The sequence below is a fragment of the Peromyscus californicus genome, unplaced genomic scaffold (assembly GCF_007827085.1).
Source record: "Peromyscus californicus insignis strain IS unplaced genomic scaffold, ASM782708v3 Scaffold_23__1_contigs__length_62951481, whole genome shotgun sequence".
NCBI classification, from domain to species: Eukaryota; Metazoa; Chordata; class Mammalia; order Rodentia; family Cricetidae; genus Peromyscus; species Peromyscus californicus.
The window spans coordinates 22,922,730-22,941,587 of record NW_026294534.1 but is presented as its reverse complement, the minus strand read 5'-3'; the positions used below and the strand labels follow the sequence as shown (position 1 = coordinate 22,941,587).

Sequence of the window (18,858 nt, the reverse complement as noted above, 5' to 3'; positions counted from 1 at the left end):
CTCTTTACGGTGAAGGATGCTTCTTTTTTCTTTTTTTGAGACAGAATCTCTCTAGTCTTTGCTGGCCTGGAACTCCCTCTGTAGACCAGGCTGACCTTGAACCCTTAGAGATCTGTCCGCCTCTGCCCCTGAGTGCTGGGATTAAAGGCATGTGCAACTACCTTCTTGCAAATGAAGGATTCTTTTTTGTTTGTTTTTTTGAGTTAGGGTTTCTCTGTGTAGCCCTGGCTGTCCTGGAACTCACTCTGTAGACCAGTTCTGACCTTGAACTCAGAGCTCCACCTGCTTTTGCCTCTAGAGTGCTGGGATTAAAGATGTGCACCACTGCTTAGATGGCTAAGCAAAGGATTCTTGAACAAAGACAGTAACTTGCTCCCCAAGGGACAGAGGACCAGTGTTAGTTGTCTATGTTTCTGTGTTGAGGGAAGCCTTGTTCCGGATGTTTTCAGAATGCCTCCTTTCCAGCAGCCTCCCTTTGTTACCATTTTCCTGTCCTTTCCAGGCTTTGTCAAAAGTGTGTTTCTGTTGTGGATTTGCATAGTGATGCGTGGGTGTGTTGGGCAGGAGTAGGCGTTGATAACAGCTGAGATTACAGTAAATAAAGTGGATTGAAAGCAATTGTTTGTAAAGAAAAATACTTGGCAAAAGTACTTGGCTGTCAGGTTTGATAAGGCTTGGGCAGGCAGGGAGCATGGCGGATTATGTCCTAAGCCTGTTGCTGATGGGCAAGAGTAACAGTAGGTGCTGCAGAAGGAAGAAAGGGAAGGGGGAAGGCTCTGTCCATTAGATCCTGCAATATCCTAAATGAGATGCACGAATGTGGAGTGAACTCTGAATATCTGCGGGGTTCCCATGTCTGTGGCGTCTGCACACGTGTGTGGGCCCACATCCTCTGGTTTGAGCAGCCACAGATCAAAAATGTTCAGAAAAAAAAACATGCATCTATGCTAAATACGTTCAGACCTATTTTTGTGTATTGTTCTCTAAACAATATGGTATACCAATAATTTAAATGGCATTAACATTGTCTTTGGCTAGTGTGAAGAGTCTTGGCATGATTGGAAGAGGTGGGAGTCCTTAGGTTGAGCGAGTTATGGCAAATTCAGAAAGACAGATCCCACGTTTTCTTTCTATGTGGAATTTGGTTCAAAAGAACAAAAAGGCCAGGCCTGGGGAGGTGGTTTGGTTTGTAAAACATGTGCAGCACAAGCGTGAGGGTCCTGGATTCAGTCTCCAGCACTCATGACAAACGGGGCATAGTCCCATGCAGCTGTAACACAATGCCACAAACTCGGTAGTTTATAAACAACAAAACTTGCTTTTCCAGTTCTGGACACTGGGAAGCTTAAGATCAAGAGGCCAGCGTATTTTTCGGCTGGTGAGAGCTAGCCCTTTCCTGGTTTGCTGATGGCCACCGTGGTGAATCTTCACCCAACCAAGAGAGCTCTGGTTTCTTTTCCGTTTTTTTTTTTTTTTTTTTTTTTTTTTTTTGGTTTTTCGAGACAGGGTTTCTCTGTGTAGCTTTGCGCCTTTCCTGGAGCTCGCGCTGTAGACCAGGCTGGCCTCGAACTCACAGAGATCCGCCTGCCTCTGCCTCCCGAGTGCTGGGATTAAAGGCGTGCGCCACCACCGCCCGGCTCTTTTCCGTTTTTTCAAGGCATTGTAATTCTATTATGGGAGCCCTACTCTAATGGTCTTACCAAAACTCAATCAGTTTCTGTCCTGCTTTCCTCTCTGTCGCTGTGATAAAATACTGACCAAACCAGTTTAGGGTTTTTCTGTCTTAGAACTCCATATCACAGTCCATCACAGAGGGAAGTCCCGACAGGGACCCAAGGTGAGAACCTGGAGGCAAAGAGACCATGGAGGAACACTGTTAGAAGTTCTAGGACTCATGTCTCTTCTCCGCCAGACCAGTGTGCTCCGTATTGAGGCTGATCCTCCTACCTAAAAGCCACACAAGGAGCAGAGCCACAGCTGGCTACACAGCGGCTAGACAGTGAGAGCTGAGGATTCTGGGACTGCTGGCTCCCAGGTAGCTGTGTAATTAAGCGGAGGTGCAGGAAAGGTAGGAGGGGGAGCCACTTCCATCACATTGCAGCTATCTTTAGGGAAGACAAGAATTACCGTGGTTTTGTGAGGGAAGCTGTAGAAAAGGAAGCATGTGGGAGATTAGAGGGACGCACTGGAGGAAGGAAAGCCGTTTTGGTCCCAGAGGTTTTTACACGATCGAACTTCATAATTAGAAGAAAATGAAGGCGTTAGTGACATGGGTAAGAGGGGAACAGCCTGGCAGGAGGAAATGCCTGACTACGGTAGGGAAGTATGAAAAAGGATGTTTTCTATAAAAAGAGCATTTAGGTGGTGCGGTGCTGTGTATGCCTCGGAGGGGTTTGGATTTAATCCTAAACACTCTGGGGAGCTAATGAAGAGTTTTCAGTGGGAGTGATAGGATCACATTTAGACTTTAGATTGGAGGGAACAGTTGATCATTTCGGCGATAGGATGCGTGGAAAACATTTGCTGAGCCGCTGAAAGGAGGTTGTGAGGGCCGCTGCCTGGGAAGGCGCCTCGGTAGGTTGTTAGTAAAGGTGTTCTGGGCCGACAGCATCAAAGGCAGCAGCAGCTGATTCCACTTTCTACTGAAAAATATATAGGGTGGTAGCTGAATATTTTTACCCTTTTAAAAGGGAGCAACGTGAGCTCCTCTAAGCGCATTTTAAACAAGTGCCTTGCAATTCTGCAATGGTGGAATTACCACGCAGCTGAGCACCATTAGCTGCCATGGTGATCTTTGGAAACTTGGCGATTTTTTTACTCTTAATGATGCTTTAATATATTCATATAATGGACCACCTGTTGGAGAAAGGAAGTGTAGGGGATACAGATGTTTAAACGTAGCTGGTTAGGATATGTTGAGACTCTGAAAATTCACTCTAACTAGGTCTCTATCCAGTTGGTATGAGTGATCTGTCAAACCCAGAGCGTTTCTGGTCAGAAAGAGGAAAATCAGGGTTGTTATACTTGCTTCCTTTTGCTTAAATGCAAGTAAATTCTATCCATTTCACAGTGTGCGTTTGCAGAGAATCATTTGCAAATACCAGCTTGAAATTTCTCTTCTTGTTTATTAGAAATACAGCATTCAAATATTAAAGTAAACCATTTATATTTTAGGTAAAATACAATTAATATTTTAATATAAAATATATGCACCCTGAGGTTTAGCCAATGAAGGTAGTTTTTGCCTAGGCTTACTGGCTGAATGGTGGATTGACTTGATACATATTTTGATATAAATTCTGGGTTTAAACGGCATGTTATATGAGGCTACTTTGGAATTTATTTCAACAACAAAAACACTTTTATGCATAAATAAATTAATATATACCTTATTAAATGGAAATAAGTTAAACTGTGCCTACGTAATATTTTAAGATATATTGATCTAAGGCAATATCTTTTGAGATAAAATGATTATCATAGATTTAGTAAAATGTTGAAATAATTTTAGGGAGAATGTGTTTTTTATTTTTTTTTATTTTTTTGAGACAGGGTCTTACTATGTAACTCTAGCTGGTCTGGAACTTACTATGTAAACCAGGCCAGCCTCAAACTCAAAGACCTCTGCCTGCCTCTGCCTTCTGTGTGCTGGTATTAAAGGCATGCACTACCATGCCTAACAATTTTAAGACATCTTAAGAAAGCTTATGGAATTTCATTTAGGTGTAGTGCTACTGGGCATGAAGTCTCATTCACCCCAGGCACTAAATGCTCCACTACTGAGTTACATTCCTAGCTCTGAGGTTCCACATTATTATAAGGGCCAAAGGCCAAAGGTCATTGTGCTATGGGGGAGCAGCTGAATCCAGAAAAAAGAAAGAGTTAATTATCTTTATACTGCCTCATCAAACCCTTACATTGCACTTTATTTTTTGAGAACAGACTAGTATCAAACTTAACTATGTAGCTGCCGCTGGCTTTGAACTCCTGATCCTCCAACTAAGTCTCCTAAAGGCCTGGATTATAGACTTATACCACCATGCTGGGCTTCCTTAGACCATCTTTCCGAGGTGGTGCGGTAGAAGTGAGGAGAGCGAGGCTACTGGGTTTGTGGCCTTGTTCAGAATAACTGTGCAAGTTACCTGTCCTATTGCCTTCCAATCTTATTTCAGGGCATTGCTACTCTGATCTAAAAGAGCAGCCATGAAGACCTGAAGGGGACGGTAGAATGGAGAAGGAAGTCCATTGGAAGTACTGAACAGGAGCGCTGTTGTGTAGGAAGGTAGGAAGCAGGTACTGGCACACTGGGTGGATGGGGGATAGTAGTCAGTATAGTTCTGGATGCCTTGTGCTGCAGGATGCTGAAATGATAATGTCTGCTTGGGGCTTCAGATCCTTGGAAAGACCCCTCTGATAATACTGAGCAAAGGGAATGAGAAAATACCAAAGCACCGTTATGTCAGACGATAGACCTGCAAGGCTTGCTGCAGGAATCTCCTGGCAGTGGATTCAGCGGAGGTCTCTACATCATAGAAGGAGACTTGAATTATGTTGCTGTGATAAAATACCATGCCCAGGGCAACTTACAGAAGAAAGAGCTTGCGTGGATTTACAGTTTCAAAGGGGTAACATCCCACCATTGCAGGAAATTGAAGGGGGTGGTGGTAGGAACAGCTGAGAGCTCGCATCTCCAACTGCAGGCAGGAAGCAGAGAGAGAAAATTGGGAATGGTGCATGGCTTTGAAGCCTGAAAGCCTGGCCCTAGTGACATACTTCCTCCATCAAGGCCACAGCTGCACTTACCCACCACCAACGATGGACCAAATATTCAAACATCTGAGTCCATAGGGTGGGTGGGACATTCTCATTCAAACCACCACAGGACTGTCCTAGCTCACCTCTCATCAAAGCCCCCAACCTGATGTTTAATCCATGTCAGACCAGCCTCTCCTCTTTGAATACAGGTGTTCCTTCTAGGTTTTGCTGTCTCTACAACCTGACATAGTCTGAGGGGACATTCAAGGTGCTTTTTTTTTTTTTATTAAAAATTATTATTGGAGCCAGGTGGTGGTGGTGCACCCCTTTAATCCCAGCACTCAGGAGGCAGAAGCAGGCAGATCCCTGTGAGTTTGAGGCCAGCCTGGGCTACAGAATGAGTTCCAGGAAAGGCACAAATCTACACGGAGAAACCCTGTCTCAGAAAAAAAAAATTATTATATTTTATTTGTATGGATATTTTGTCTGCATGTATGTGTATGTACCACATGCATGCAGTGCCTGAGCAGGCCAGAAGAAAGTGTCAGATAGCCTGGGACTGGAGTTACAGACTGTTGTAAACTGCCACGTGTGTGCTGGGAATTGAACTACGGTCCTCAGGAAGAGCAGCCAATTATCTTCAACTACTGAGCATCTCCCTAGCCCCAAGCATTCTTGGTATTGTTCTAGGTGATGGACCACTTGGGGCTATGTCAGAATCAAGTATTTAGCTCTGCTGTGAGGAACTTGACAAAGATGTGTGGTCATTGCTGAGCTGACCTCTACAGAGAACTCTTCTGGAATTCTGCGACTGCCATGGCAGAACCATGGCATCCTGTGATGCTGAGAAAAGTCTGAGTGTGGGGAGGCGGGGAGGGTATTTGCATTTGCCTTCTGCTTTGAGGCAGAGACTCGAGTATTATAGTGATTACCTTTAATGGGAATAAAAAGCTGTTCATAGCACGCTCCCCCTCCCTCCCACTGAATAGTGGAGCTGGGCCTTTATAGGTAAGAGATGAGTAAGTATGAAAAGGCAGGGGGTGGGTAGTAGATAGGAGAAGGGCAGGCTTTAAACGCAAATGAAAAGAATTAAGAGGATGGGAGAGAGGCAGAGAAAGAGCCACAGCAAAGGTTCATCATATCTGCAGGAACAATGAGAATTTACCTTAGGAAAGGGCAGGAGGTGTCAGCTGATACCTAACATTGTCTGACTGTGAAAGGAGTAACCTTTCTAGGGAGCAAGGGAGTTGACACAGGGAAGAGCAGGCAAGATGTTGCTCTTTGCGGGGCCTAGAGAGAATGCCACTTTTATTAAAATAAGAAAGGTCGGATGAGACAGGTGCTGAAAGTGGGCGGAGTTCTAGTGGAGTTGGTCATGGGTTCCAAGGAAGAAGTGCCTCCTTCCATGCTGGCTGCTGGAGCCTTTTGTAACTGCCTGCAGTGAAACCTGGCTGGGTACCACTCAGTGAGCTGCGATCCTCTGACCAGCCTCCTCATGATGGATAGCCAGCTACGTTCCTTTCAAGTTTAATGGGAACACACGGCGCTAAATCTCTTTGGGCTCTGTGTGAAGGAGCTTGGGTAAATTATAAATATGCAGGTTGGATGATGAATTCAACACAATCAGAAATCCGTACGGTATGGTTTTCTCTGTAGAAGGCTGTGCAGTTCTGATTAGTGGCCAAGGATACTCGTTCCCAGGGTAATGTGGGCATACTTCACAGTTTCTCCTTTGTTAGCTATTAAAACTCATTACTTGGTGTCTAGTTTGCTTTCTAACGCTGCGATGAACACCGCGACCAAGAGCAACTTAAGGAGAAAGGGGCAGATATCAGTTTACAGTTTATTGTCCATCATGAAGGGAAGTCGGGGCAGGAACCCAGAGGCAGGACCTGAAGCAGAGGCCATGGAAGAGTGCCTCTAACTGGCTTACCCTCTAGTCTCATGTTCAGCTACTTATAACTTTCAGGACCACCTTCCCATGGATGACATCACCCAAAATGGTGGGTGCTGGGTGGTCTCCCATCAATCACTAATCAAAAAAATACCCCACAGTCTTGGCTCCAGGCTAATCTGTTGAAGAAATTTTCTCAGTTGAGGTTCCCTCTTCCTAGATGACTCTAGTATGTATTGAGTTGACAAAAACTAGCCAGCCAGTACATTTGGAGTTCCTTTTCTAAGAAAGGTTGCTGTAATCCTGAGTCCCCTGCTACTTTATAATTCTTTGATTATTCCTAAAAACAAGCAGGACATATTAAAGGTTTTTATTGTTGACTCTGTGAGTTGAACTGTTTCCTGCTATAGTTGTATCTTAAATATCCCCCAAAGGCACATATACTAAAACCTTGGTCCCCAGGGTGGTGGTGTTATTGAGAAGTATTAGAACTTTCAATAGTGGAGGCTTCGCTTTTGGTCCTTAGGACCAAAAAAAGGACCTTAGGTCATAAAGGGAATACCATTGAAGGAGGTTATAGACTTCCAGCATCTTCTGTGGAAGTGTGTGTGTTCCGGTGTGTGTTTATATGTATGGATGGTATGTATGCATGCACATACATGTGGTAGGTGGAGGTCAATGTTGGATGTTGAGTGTTTTCCTCTCCAACTTGTTTAAACAATGTTTTTACATTTATTGATTTACTCACATGTATGTTTGAATGGGTTCCATGGTGTGTGTGTGTAGAGGTCAGAGGACAGCTTTGAGAGCTGACTTTCTCCTTCCATCACGTGGGGCAAATGAAGCTGGTCATTTTTTTTTTTTTTTACCCATCTTTTACACACGCAATCATTTTGCTGACCTTCCACTTATTTATTTATCTTTTATTTTTTGATTTTTGGAGACAGGGTTTCTCTATATAACAATTGTGGCTGGCCTGGAACTCGCTTTGTAGACCAGGCTGGCCTGGAACTCACAGAGATCCACCTGCCTTTGCCTCCTGAGTGCTGGCCAAGTGTGCCACCACCACCTGGCTGTCCACTTTATGTTTTTGAGACAGAGTCTCTCACTGAATTTGGAGCTCATCAGTTGTGCAGGTTGCCTGGACACTGAGCTCCAGAGATCCTCCTGTCTCTGCCTCTCAAATGCTGGGGTTAGAGGTGCGCACAGGTATGCCTGGCTTTTTATGTGGGTATGGGGATCCCAACTCACATCCTTTACCATTTACTAAGTCATCCCTCCAGCCCACAGCACCTCTTCTTCCTCTGTTTTTTATGTTTGGACCACATGCTCACAAAATGATCAACCATCTTTCTGCAGGCCTAACTGATTACGAACTGAAACCTCTAAACTGTGAGTCAAAACAATGCTTTTCTCTTTAGAAACTGGTTTGTGTTACACTCTGGATCTGGAAGGTCACCAGAAGCTGGTGGTCCCCATCGTGGCAGTGTTCAGACGTGAAACCTTTGGAAGGTGATTGGATCATGAGGGCTTTATCAGCAGATCAACCCACTGATGAATTCATACTCTGATGGCATCATCGGGAGGTGGCAGAGACTCCAGGAGATCCAGCCTAGTGGGAGAAGTGCTTCATCCAAGGCTGGCCCTGGAAGGTATAGCATATCCTTGGTTACTAACATGTTTCCGTTCTTTGCTTCCTGGCTGCCATGAGGTGAGCAGCCTCTTCTGCCATACTCTCCTACCACTGTGATATTCTGTTTCAAATCAAGTCCAAAGCAATGGAACTGGCCAATCTTGGATTGAGACCTCTGAAACAGTGAGCCCAAATAGATCTTTCCCACTTATCATTTTTTTTGTATCAGGTATTTTATTATAATGAAGGAAAACTAAATCCAATTACTTGAGTATTTGTCATTATGTCAAGCTAACTAAAGTGTCCCTGTATCTATTTCCCAATGTGACCTCATTTGGAAACAGAGTCGTTGCCAATGCAATTAGATGTAGTCATACTGAAGCAGGGTGGGTTCTAACATCATATTATTGGTACTTGTGTATAAAGTTAATGTTTGGGACACATATGTGCACAAGAAGAATGTCATGGGATTGTGAAGAGGCCTAGAAGTGATCCCAGAGAACACCTCCCAGGCCCTTCAGAGCAGCCAGACTATTTATCTTCTTAGACTTTTAGCCTCCAGGTCTATGAGATAGTTCTTCTGTGGTTGAAGTTGCCCAGTATGTGGTACTTTGTCATGGCAGTCCTGGCAAATGAAAAGTGACCATTGTAAGTAGAGATAACAGATGTGTGGGCATTGCAAAGGTAATTAAAAGTCCAGTGTTTTGCAAAAGCCTCTTTCATCTTTGTCAGAGATTGTTGGCTTCAGAATGTCCCTTGACTCTTGCTTTTAAATTATATCTCCATCCCCAACAACCTAGCATATCTCATTTGGAATTATTCAGGGTCATTGTATTATGTATTACATAATGGAATATGTTCTTTGTCCGTATCATTTTTTTCCTTATCTTGGTTTGCTAGCTTTGGATCTGTGACTTGAGTTGGACAGTGGAGCACAGGTGGCTATGACGAACATGCAGCATGCAGAAGCTTTGAATGTCATGGTTGTAAGTGCATTCACCTTGCTCTCTCCTACGGACACAAGCAGAAGGCATGCTTCATCTTTGAGCACCTCTGTCAACTTGGGTCCCTGTGTAAGATGACTTGTAAAGCCTACCCTAGCAGAATTGGAGAAATACGGGTTAATAATAGTAGTGGTTCATTTATTATTACAATAGAATAAATAGTTTATGCTGGAGTATCAGAGTCCGTGGCAGGCATTGTTTTACATGGGTGGGGCCACCACACCTCTATCCATCCTGAGGGAATGGAATTAGAGAGCTTAAATAGTTTTCCCTGAGCTAGAAGTAGCAGAGCTGTGAAACGAACCTGTTGACTCTAAAATCAGTGTTCTTCCCCTTGTCATGATGCCACCTGTCACCAGCCATTTCTTTTTTTCTTTTTCTTTTTAAAGATTTATTTATTTATATATAGTGTTCTGCCTGCATGTTTGCCTGAAGGCCAGAAGAGGGCACCAGATCTCATTTCGGATGGTTGTGAGCCACCATGTGGTTGCTGGGAATTGAACTCAGAACCTCTGGAAGAACAACCAATGCTCTTAACCTCTGAGCTATCTCTCCAGACCATCACCAGCCGTTTTTGTTCTTCTGTTTATAGCTGAGTATAGCTGAGTAATCACCACTATGCTCAATTATGCGCCTCTGGTTTTTGTCAAAAGTGGGCCCCCTGATGCCATGCTAGTATCCAGAGCTGGAGTGGAGTTCCTTGGGGGATCTGGATGTAGCCTCCTTAGGGTGTCCTTCCACTGGCTCCCAAACAATCTCTTCCTTCTTATAGTTCTTTCAAACCTTCCCATCTCCTCACATCATCTACCTGTCATCTACAGTCTTAGCCAATGATCTGGTGTATTCCCTAAGAGTGATCCTGACACCATGGCAGGTGTGAAAATCACCCAAGGACAGTTCTGTTAAACACAGTGCTGGGCTTTACTATACTCAGCAGATCTGGGATGGTGCCGTGGACCAAGTCTTGAGTGAGTTCTCTGGCGTTGCTTATGATGCTCTTCCAGGGCCAGCAGTTGGAGGTCCTGCCTCAGAAACAATGGCATCTAGCCGGGCGGTGGTGGCGCACACCTTTAATCCCAGCACTCGGGAGGCAGAGCCAGGCGGATCTCTGTGAGTTCGAGGCCAGCCTGGGCTACCAAGTGAGTCCCAAGAAAGGCGCAAAGCTACTCAGAGAAACCCTGTCTCGAAAAACCAAAAAAAAAAAAAAAAAAAAAAAGAAAAAGAAAAAGAAACAATGGCATCTATTGAAAGGCAATGTCCACTCAAATTTGTCTCTGCTACTTTTTTTGCACACCACCTCCCACGTTGACATCTTTCTTCCTTTCTTCTTGTAAGAGAAGAAACTCAGTTGCTACTACTTGGGACCTGGGTCTTACTTCTGTTTACTGCTACAGAGGTGACCAAATCCTTTTTCACTCCTCCCATTTTCAATCTGTTTCTCCTTTATTGGATTTCCCTTCTGAGTATGCACATAGCCCCTAAGTCTTTCCCATTTTGTATGTAGAACAACAAACAGATAACTCTTCCTTGATAACACACCTTCTGGATGTTTCTTGAACATTTAAGACTGTTTCTTGAAAGAATTGGTATACCCTGCCAGGCGGCAGTGGCACACACCTTTAATCCCAGCACTTGGGAGGCAGAACCAGGCAGATCTCTGTGAGTTTGAGGCCAGCCTGGTCTACACAGAGCGAGATCCAGGACAGGCACCAAAAACTACACAGAGAAACCCTGCCTTGAAAAAAAAAATTGATATACCTTATTGCTGTGGGATAATGCTTTTGTACACTGGTTTAATAAAACACTGATTGGCCAGTAGCAAGGCAGGAAGTATAGGCAGGATAAGCAGACAAGGAGAATTCTGGGAAGAGGAAGGCTGAGTCAGGAGACACCAGCCTGCCGTCCAGGGAGCAGCATGTAATGGCACACAAATAAAGCCACAGAAAATGTGGCGACATATAGATTAACAGAAATGGGCTGGGTTTAAGTGTAAGAGCTAGTCAGTAGTAAGCATGAGCTAATGACTGAGCAGTTTTAATTAATAAAAGCCTCTGTGTATTTGTCTGAGCAGCTGTGGACTGGACGGAACACAGAAAAACTTCTGACTACACCATATATTTTTATTATTATTATTATTATTATTATTATTTACTATTCATGGTGGGAGCCTTAGAGGGCATCAGCTCTAAGATTCCTGTTTCCTAGTGTCTCAGTCAAACACTAGCATGGATACTACTGTGAAGGAATTTGCAGGTGGAATTGAGGCACTTAATCATCAGAATTTAACACAGGGAGATTGTGTTGAATTATTTGACTAGTTCATCATGATCAATTGAACCCTTAAAAAAATACCAGAAAAAGGCAATAACAGAAGTGAATCAGAAAAGTCTGGACCTGGGCTCAGGATAAAGCTTAGTGGTAGAATGCCTTTCATGTGTGAAACTATGGGTTTGATCCCAGCACTGAAAAACCAAAACAGCTAATGTGCCATTCCAGGCCGTGAAGGTTTGCATGTAGCTTCTAGATGCTCAAAACAACCCCTGGATGGCAGTCAGCAAGGAGATAGGGATCTGTGCCCATCAGCCACATGGATCAGAATTCAATGAACAGCTGGGTAGACAGGATGCTTCCATGGACTGTCTAGGTGCGAGCTTGGAGGGACCAAAGCAGGTGCTGGGTTTCCTAACTACAGAACTGTAGGACATCCAGCGTGTGTGTTCTAAGCCTGAAAGTTTGTAGTGATGTGTTGAGTGAACAGCAGCGAGCCACTAGCCTGCTTCCTTCTGCCCAGTTGCTCTTACTGATCGCTTTGAGCTTTCCCCTCCATTGCTACTGAAAACTACTAGGATTATAGATGTAGCTTGTCTTAGTCAATGTTCTATTGCTATGAAGAGACACCATGACCACGGCACCTCTTACAACGGAAAACATTTAATTGAGGCTTGTGTATAGTTTCAGAGGTTTACAGTTTCAGAGGTTTAGTTCATTGTCCTCATAGCAGGAAGTATGGTGGCGTGCAGGCAGACACGGTACTGGAGAAAGAGCTGAGACTCCTACATCTGGATCTGTAGGCCCCAGAAAGAGAGAAACACTGGGCCTGGCTTGGGCTTCTGAAACCCCAAAGGCCCCCCTTCCCCCAGTGACACACTTACCTACTCCAACAAGGCCACACCTCCTAATCCTTCAAAATAGTGCCATTCCCCAAGCATTCAAATATACAAGCCTCTAGGGGCTACTCTTATTCAAACCACCACATATCTGTTATTATTAATTGTTATTAATGTGATGCTTGGGATTGAACCGGCCCCTCACATGATGGGAAATGCTGTAGCATGGAGCTACATGCCAGCTGTCAGCCTCCATTACAGTTTGGAGTCAAATCAAATGGCTACCATTCCTGCCTAGCCAACCTCTGTCCCCTTCGATGCGACTTCCTGCAACTCTTGTCTCCTTTGAGTTCCACGATGTCATGCTCTCCTGTTCCCTGTCCCTCTTCTTGCCCCTTTTCTTTTTGTCACTGAGATTTCTGCCATCCCCAGTCTTCTATCTTCTCTTTCATATATCGTTCCCTTCTTCACCGAACTTGTTTTTTAAAAAAAAAAACAAAACACCTGAAACTATCTTTATTCATTCCTTAAGAATTTCTTACAAGGTATTTTGATCATAATCACCCTAAGTCCTCCCTGTAACTCCTCCTAGATCCACTCCCCCTCTGCATTCCCCTTCAGCTTTGTGTCTGTCCTCTTCCTTGTGATTCTTCTTATTACATAGAGGAAGTTACTTTGCAGGAAAATTCCCTCCATATCCTTAGAGTCTATGCTAGGGTCCCGATGAATTCAATAGACAAAAGACGTGAAGAAGAGATGAAGCACATAATTACAAATGACACAACTATTTTCTGTGTATTGGGGGATGCCATGGTGGGCTCGCAGAGGTTAGAGGACAACCTGCAGGAATCTGTTCTCTTCTTCTATCATGTTTTTTCAAGAGATGGAAACCATCACACTGGACCACATATCATTTTAAAAAATAATTTCTTTATTATATTTGTGTGTATGTGTACACACATGTGCATGCCAGCCACAGTGTGTGTGTGTGTGTGTGTGAGGTCAGAAGACAACTTTTAAGAGTTCTCTCCTTCCACCATGTGGATCCAGGGGTCAAACACAGGGTATCAGACTTGGCAGCAAGCACCTTTGCCTACTGAGTGTCTCACAGGCCCCACTTACAAGTTTCATTAATATTTATGTTCACAGGAGTTTGCAGAAAAGAAGCATATCTCAGAGTGGTTAGACTTGGAGGCTTATATGCCATTTTTAATTGCTTAATTTTATATACCTTTTAAATCATTTATTTGTTTACTTTGTAATATACACTTTTTTTTTTAAAGGATAGGCTTTGGCTTTGAAGGACAATAAGTTGTGGAGAAGCAACTAGAAAACATCGAAGAAACTGAAGGAAGATAAGGGTTATCAGAGCAGGTTGAATCATGTAGCCTTACCTTGATGCCAACTGTCCATCTATGACCATAGTTGTCCCTCCCCCCTGGTAGGGGAGGAGGGTACCATATGAAGGAAATGCGTGTCCAGCTTTTTGTATGGAAAAGGAGGGGCAAGAAATTCTTCCTGCCTTGGTGATCTTCTGTTGTCCTTGTTAAAATAATCCTTCTGTCAGAGTGGCACACATCAGGTGGCCCCTACAAACCCCTTTGAGACTTGATCCATTGTTCCTGTAACTGTTGTGTTCTCTAGTTTAACCCACAGATTTTATTATTATTATTACTTTTTAACAGAAACTCCTTATATATTCTGGGCTGGCCTGGAACTTGTGATCCTGATTCCTCAGTGGCCCGGGTGAGTAGCTGCTGGCACGGGCATTACTACCTCACCACAGTGAAGACATTCTCCCCCCGACCTTCACCACCGAATTAGCTTGTGCTGCTGCCTTTTTGTGAACACCGTCCACCTTGCATTATTTAAGATTATAAATGAACAACACTGAACCTCAAATAACATCTGTAGATGTAACCGTCTTATTAAATAAGAAACACAGAGCCAAATGCAGAGTTCAAAGCCCAAGAGGTCAGAGCAGTAGCTGAGAGCTGAGACTTAAAACCCTTCTTCTTACCCTTCCTGCCGCTGCCGTCCTTCCCCTCAGCAAGAGACCTACTTCCTGTGTATCTGTCTTTTTATTGACTTTCTGTTCTGCCTTCTCATTGGTTGTAAACCCAGCCACATGACCTCCTCATCACTGCCTGTCTATACAGACCTCCAGGTCTTCTATGGCTGGTATTGAGATTAAAGGCATGTGTCTCCATGCTGGCTGTATCCTTGAACACACAGAGATCTGCCTGTCATGGGATTAAGGGCGTGCGCCACCACTGCCCTGGCTTCTGCTATGGCTTGCTATTAGCTCTGACCCCCAGGCAACTTTATTTATTAACATACAAATAAAATCACATTTCAGTACAAATAAAATATCACCATAAACATCAAATTCAGATAGATGTTCTACTGTGACATAAACAAAATTCTGAGCTAGGCAAACAAAACCGGGTGGGTGGCCTCTTGGTTACCAAGCACGCAGGCCACTTCTACCATCCTCTACAACACCGTCATGCACTGTGTCCGTCCTCAGTTCACCTCGTGGTTTACGGTAGCTGCCAGGCATTCTGCCTCTGTTCTGGACTCTAGGCAGCAGGACTGAGGACATGAGACAGGTCAGCTGGTGCTGCCTGGGATATGAACATTCCTGGAAGATGTCCTTATTCTCGTCCCAAGGCAGAAGGTGGAAGGGAGGATGAACAATGCATTATTGACAATCGGCAACCGCTACAACCACCACATCTCCTCTCCTTGACCCCGGAGTCAGACATGGGGGGCCATCTTCAGACCTATTTTCTCACTCTTCATATCTTTCTCCCTCTTGTTCAAAATCTCCCTCATTGAACCACGCCATATGAAAACGATATTTAAACATTCACTGAGATTTTACAATGTGTCACTGTACCAGATGCTTTGCCTGCATATTTCTCATTTTCAGCTCACTACAACTCTTGAATGGGTACTGCTTTGTTTTTGTGGTTGTCATGATCCTGGGTATTTAACCCAGGTCCTGGGTGAGCACTGTACCACTGGGCTATACCCCACCCCAAAGGTACTGTTATTAAAGCCACATGGCAAATTATAAAATCAAATCTTAGGAGTTTGAGATCAACAAGGGGGCGGGGTACGGTAGTTTGAATAGGGAATGTCACCCATGGACTCAGCTACTGATGACTTGTTGGCCAGCTGATAGGCTTTTGTGAAGTATTTGGTTCCTGAGGGCTCTGACCTAATCCACGGGCTAATTGTTTGGTGGATTCATAATGTAATGACAATATGGGAATGTGATGAAATGTAGGTGGCAGATCCTAGTTGGAGGAGATGGGTTGCTGGGAGAGAGTTCTTGAAGGCTGTATCTTGTCCTGGCTCTCTCCCGTGTCTTTTCTGTCCCTTGTCTGCTGTGACATGAGCTGTTCCACCATGCCTTCCCCATCACAGTGGACAGAAGCCCTGGAAACTGTGATCCAATAAGCCCTTCTTCCCTCCTGGTTTACGTCAGGTGTTTTGATCATAGTGACACATGTGACCACTACAGAGAGCTTGCTCGAATTATCAGTCTTTCTACTCTGCCCTTGTGCCTCATGTCACCTTCGTATAGAAAGACACTGTAGAACGAACAGGAAGGGCTTAGCGGATCCCATCCCCAAACCCTGCTTGCTTTCAGATGCGGCTTCCTTGAGGCCAACCAAGTCTTCAGCGAGTGATCACGAAGCGATCTTTGTCAGTTGCAAATCTGATCTTGCTTTTCCTTTGATTCACAACTTCAATGGTATTCTGTATCTTCCAAAAATACATCTGAAGCCTCTAACTGTTCTGTACCCCCAGCCCTTGAGCCCTTGATGGTTTCCTAGAAACAAGAGCTACTGAAACCACATTCTCATGCTGAATTTCCGGGCACACAGTATGCTGTCTCCAGGTTGCAGGGTTCGGCGTTCCCTCTGCCTGGAAGGCTTTTTCTATTCCCCTACCCATTTCATCTGGACTCAATTCTTACATGACTTCTTCCAAGAAATACTTTGCAACGTCTTTAGTCAGTTTAGACTAATTTCTCTCCCTCTGTGCTCTACTGGCAACCTGTACAGACTTCTAAACTAAATGGCAGTAAACACACTGCTTCATTATCTTTGTTTCTCTGCCCGTTTTCCTCGGTAGCCTCAAGCTCCTGGAGGGAATGGACCAAGTCCTAATTGTCTTTGCATGTGTCTAAGACCGAATAGAATGCTTGGCTCTTAGGACGTTTCTCGAGTTAGTGATGCACGTCCAGAATGAAGTGAATTCTGTTAAGTATCAGTTTTGGGATGATTAAGTCACATTTGCAAGAACGGTTCTAAAATTTTAAGAAATGTAGGAATGGAACATAAAGTCAGGTCTTTATCGTAAGATCAATACCCACATATGCCGCTGGTGTACTTGAGGGGGAAGAGAGATGGTTTAATTTTACAAGTGCTGTAAGTATAAAGTAGGATAAAGTGGAGGAGGTGGCTTTAGTGCTTTCAACATATAAGAAAAGCTCACACTCAGTTCTTCCTCTCTACCTTCTTCTTTCTTCTCTTTGTTCCATTTCTCTTTTTTTCCCCTTCTTTTCCATCTAAGCCATGATGGTGGAACAGAGAATTTCATACATAAAGATGGGAGTTGGAATCTTTGTCCTGTCAATGATGATAGGTTTTTAAATTGTACAAGTTGTTTTTATTTGATCCTCGAGTGACATTTCTTTCATTCAACCTCAGCCCTTCACATAGTGCTGGGTACAGTTTATTCACTCAAGAAGTATCCACGGGCCCCTGTGGTTTCTTTTCCTTTTCTTCTCTCATTTTTTGTTTCAAAAGGTCCGGCAGAAAGAAAGCTCTGTGATGGACAGGACAGACAAGTTCCAGGGTCAGACTGCAGCTGTTGACCTGGACAGTCCAGACTAGCTTCAGCCATCTGCTTGGCCAGCCCTTGATTGGTTGGACACAGAAAGGAATGAAAACCAATCAAGAAAGATGACCTTTATTGGAAGGAAACAATTTGCAAGCAGCTGCCAGGACCCTGAGACCCCAGGAAGAGGAGCAGATTCGCAAGACTTTTATGTCAGATTCCCATCACACTCCTTAATGTCAATAAGAAAGAAATCGAGCCCGTCTTTGTTGTGAAGCTAATGAGGCCTTTGCTGCTTGCACTAAATTTCTCTCTTTGATTTCCCTCTTTGCCTTTTCTGTTTCCTTTTATTTAGGGTCCCTCTTGGCAGGAGCTCTTTTCACTAATTTCAAACAAGGGAAAGAAGAGAGAGAAGAGGAAAGTGAGAGAGTTTAAAAACCAAGAAAAACTGTAAAAATGAGTTCTTAGCCTTTCTCTGTAGTGGTATGCTTTGATCCTTTCAAATTCAAGTCCAAGGAAATGCTCTTACGGATTGATTGGCCTTGAGCGATGGGGGAATGGGGTAGCCTTATCCTGTAGGTCAACATTCATGTCAAGGGAGGGCTGATTCCTTCCTTCTTGCTGTACCTTTCTAATCAATGTGAAGTATGTTTGAATGGAAGGTTGGTAAAGCCTCTAATTTGTGTTCTCTCTCTCTCTCTCTCTCTCTCTCTCTCTCTCTCTCTCTCTCTCTGTGGTGTGTGTGCCTGTGCGTGTGCGTGTGCGTGTGTGTGTGTGTGTGTGTGTGTGTGTGTGTGTGTGTGTGTGTGTCTTTTGTAACTGGGGCGGGGTGTTGAACCTGGGTCTTTATACATAATAAGCAAGCTCTCTATCACTGAGCCATACCTGTAGGTCATATAATTTACTTCTAAGTGGAAAATCATATTATAGATAACATGAAACCCATTAAGGAAAAACAAAAACAAAAACAAAACCACAAATTGAGTACAAATAGGAGAAACAGAAAAAAACCCCAGGGGGAAGCTGGCTTTAGGTTCAGACATTAGGAATCTGTTTCTGTCTATCTCAATGCTAGCTGTGTCCTTAGGCTGCATGTGTGACCTGCCACAACTGTAGTGCAACAACTTCCTATATCTAATTTCAGTAGAAACAAATCAACACTGAAAACAGCTCTTATTTCTGGATCTCCTACATAAATCTTGGACTCAACTAGTATTGGAACAATGACTTGTTACTGAACTAACCATGGCCCTAGTATTCCTTCATCCAGTGAGTTACTGTGAACATACAAGCTAATTCTAGCCAGTTGACCAACTTCATTAGTAATCAATCAGTCAATCAATTGATAAATCTTTCTTTTTCCTTTCCCTCCCTCTCTTCCCTTCCTTACCTCTCTCTTTCCTCTTTCCTCCTTGCCCCCCACCACACCCCGTTTCCCTTGTCCCATTTATGGAAGAGTTTATCTAGCTTTGTATGTTTTTGAAACCTTTGTTAGTGGTCAAATATGCACAATGTGCTTTTAGGTTCTCCATTCTGTAGCATTGGTCCAGGTCTGTCTTTGGGTAATACTACATTGTTTTAATGGTTATAGCTTTGCAATTATTTTTA

At 43.8% G+C, this 18,858-nt stretch overlaps 1 long non-coding RNA gene across 6 annotated transcripts in view; it reads left to right on the top strand.

Annotated features, from left to right (window-relative positions):
* Positions 1-2,071: 2,071 nt before the first annotated feature.
* Positions 2,072-18,858, top strand: part of LOC128119006 (uncharacterized) — a 29,896-nt gene continuing 13,109 nt past the window's right edge. For 2 of the 6 annotated variants that reach the window (XR_008221417.1, XR_008221416.1), the window contains exons 1-4: positions 2,072-2,273; positions 4,173-4,282; positions 8,071-8,301; positions 9,183-9,268. This is a non-coding gene — a long non-coding RNA (uncharacterized LOC128119006). Of the gene's footprint in view, positions 2,274-2,294; positions 2,575-4,172; positions 4,283-8,070; positions 8,302-9,182; positions 9,269-18,858 lie in introns of those variants that run through there. The other 4 variants (XR_008221413.1, XR_008221412.1, XR_008221414.1 and 1 more) reach the window with 3 other exon arrangements.